Raw genomic sequence first — 3,095 nt, 5'->3', positions numbered from 1 at the left:
ACTCCTGACCTCAGGTGATCCACCTGCCTGGGCCTTCCAGCCACTGTGCTAGGCCTAAAGCAACTTTTAAATAAAGTGCTTTTCAAGCAGAAACCAAGGACAAATTCTCAGCAGGCAGTGAGTTGCCATGTGTGAGAAACACTAGTGTGATGAATCAGAACAAGCAACATATGAAAGAGCTTCGGGCCAGGCATGGTGGTTCATGCCTGTGATCCTAGCACTTTGGGAGGCCATGGCGGGAGGACAGCTTGAACCCAGGTGTTCAAGACCAGCCTGGGCAACATAGCGAAACAGCACAAAAAAAAATCACAGATTAGCCAGGCGTGGTGGCACGCACGTGAGCCCGGGAGGTCAAGGCTGCAATGAGCCAAGATCACACTACGGTACTCCAGGCTGGGCAACAGAGCGAGACCCTGTCTCAAAAAAAATTAAATAAATAAATAAATAAATAAAATTAGCCACGTGTGGTGTTGCATGCCTGTAGTCCCTGATACGCAGGAGACTGAAGTTGGAGGATTGCTTGAGCCTGAGAAGTTCAGGCTGCAGTGAGCCCTGATTGTGCCATCTCATTCCAGCCTAGGTGACAGAGGGAGAACCTGTCACACACACACACACACACGCACGCACGCACACACGGCCGGCACAATGACGCACACCTGTGATCCCAGCACACTGGGAGGCTAAGGCGGGTGGATCACTTGAGGTCAGGAGTTTGAGACCAGGCTGGCCAACATGGTGAAACCCTGTTTCTACTTTAAAAAAAAAAAAAAATAGCTGAGCATGGGGGTGCATGCCTGTAGTCCCAGCTACTCAGGAGGCTGAGGCAGAAGGATCGCTTGAGCCCAGGAGGTAGAGGTTGTAGTGAGCCGAGATCTCGCTGCTGCCCTCCACCATGGTTGATGAGAGTGAAACCCTGTCTCAAAAAACAAACGAACAGAAAACAAACAAAAGTAGGGGTTTTGTATTAGTTTCCTAGGTCTGCTAGAACAAACCACCAAAACCTGGGTGGATTTGAAGAAGACTCACAGTTCTGGGGCTGACGTCTGAGGTGAAGGTGTCAGCAGGGCCCTGGTCCCTCTGAAGGCTCCAGGGAACAAACTGTTCCTTGCTCCCCTCCCAGCTTCTGGTGTCCCCAGGTGTTCACTAGATTGCATATGCATCAGCCCATCCCCCCTCTTCTCATGAGTTCTCCCTTTATGGCGTCTGTCCTCTGCGTCCACAGCTCTCTGTGCCCAGGCTTCCTTTTCGGAAGGTTCCGGTCATGCTGGAGTCAGGCCCACCCCATTGACCTCCTCAATGACTTCTGTAAAGACCCTGTTTCCTAAGATCCCATTCCAAGGTGCTGGGAGGCAGGATTTTATTTTTTATTTTATTTTATTTTTTGAGATGAAATCTTGCTCTGTCACTGGAGGGCAGAGACGCGATCTCGGCTCACTGCAGCCTCTACCGCCCAGGTTCAAGGGATTCTCCTGCCTCAGCCTCTGGAGTAGTTGGGATTACAGGCGCTGGGTACCATGGCCGGCTAATTTTTGTTATTTTTAGTAGACACGGGGTTTCACCATGTTGGCCAGGCTTGTCTTGAACTCCTGACCTCAAACGATCCGCCCGCCTTGGCCTCCCAAAGTACTGGGATTACAGGCATGAGCCACCGCACCTGGCCGGGAGCAGGACTTTAACATATCTCTTTGGAGGGCACGCAAATCAACCCATAACAGGGGTCCAAAAGTGGTACAGGGTCCCTTGCTGGGGTGAGCATGATGGTTCTAGGCCCAGTCATTACACCTGTATTTCAGTGTATAGGGGGAAAAAACTGTATTTTTAAATTTATTTTATTTTTTGAGTCAGGAGCTCCCTCTGTCACCCAGTCACGAGTGCAGTGGCCTGATAACAGCTCACAGCAGCGTCAATCTCCCCAGGCTCAGGTGATCCTCCCACCTCAGCCTCCCAAGTAGCTGGGGCTACAGGTGTGCGCCACCACGCCTGGCTAATTTTTGTATTTTTAGTAGAGATAGGGTTTTACCATGTTGCACAGGCTGGTCTCAAACTCCTGACCTCAAGTGATCCGCCCACCTTGGCCTCCCAAAGTGCTGGGATCACAAGTGTGAACCACCATTCCTGGCCGTATTTTTTGAGAGATGGTCTTGCTGTGTCACCCAGACTGGAGTTCAGTGGCATGATCGTAGCTCACTGCAGCCTTGACCTCCTGGGCTCAGGTGATCTTCCCACCTCAGTCTCCTGAGTAGCCGGGACCACAGGCACACACCATCACACCTGGCTTTCTTTTTATTTTTATTTTTGTGGAGACAGGGTGTCACTATGTTACCCAGGCTGATCTTGAACTCCTGGGCTCAAGCGATCTTCCCAAAGGATCCTCCCTCAGCCTCCCAACGTGCTGGAATTACAGGCGTGGGCCTCTGCTCCCAGCCTAACAAACGGTTTTCTCTATACCACTCAACACTTCCAGCACCAGATGTGGGGGGGTTTCCCACACCAACGTACTCTTCAACTCTGCAGGCATCAACTGGGGGTTCCACAATTCAACTACAACACAAACGATGTGAGCTTAGAGCAGACCCCACAGGCTTAGTCCCACAAGACTGCCCCCCATTCGGTTGCCAATCTCAAGGAGTGGGTCCCCAGTTTACCCAGACTTCTGTCCGACTTGGCTACAAATCGAGGCTCCCATGACCCCTTTTCTAGGTCCCATAATTTGCTATGATGGCTTACGGAACTCAAGAAAACATTTTCCGTTACTAGTTTATTATAAAGAATGTGATAGAGGATACACCTGGCCAGCCAGAACAGGTACATAGGGCAAGGTGCAGAAGCGTCTGAATACAGGAGCTTCTGTCCCCAGGAAGCAGGGGTGCGTCACACCCCCAGCGTGTGGATGTGGGTGTTTACCAGCCTGTAAGTTCAGAGATTCTTATGGAGACTTTCTTTTCTTTTTTTTTTAAGATGGAGTCTCTCTCTGTTGCCCAGGCTGGAGTGCAGTGGCGCTATCTCAGCTCACTGCAAGCTCTGCCTTCCGGGTTCATGCCATTCTCCTGCTTCAGCTTCCCAGGAGTAGCTGGGACTACAGGCGCCCGCCACCA

Source organism: Mandrillus leucophaeus, unplaced genomic scaffold (assembly GCF_000951045.1).
Source record: "Mandrillus leucophaeus isolate KB7577 unplaced genomic scaffold, Mleu.le_1.0 Scaffold7, whole genome shotgun sequence".
In the NCBI taxonomy this organism is placed as follows: domain Eukaryota; kingdom Metazoa; phylum Chordata; class Mammalia; order Primates; family Cercopithecidae; genus Mandrillus; species Mandrillus leucophaeus.
The sequence above is the reverse complement of the archived record's forward strand: the minus strand, read 5'-3'. Positions refer to the sequence as shown.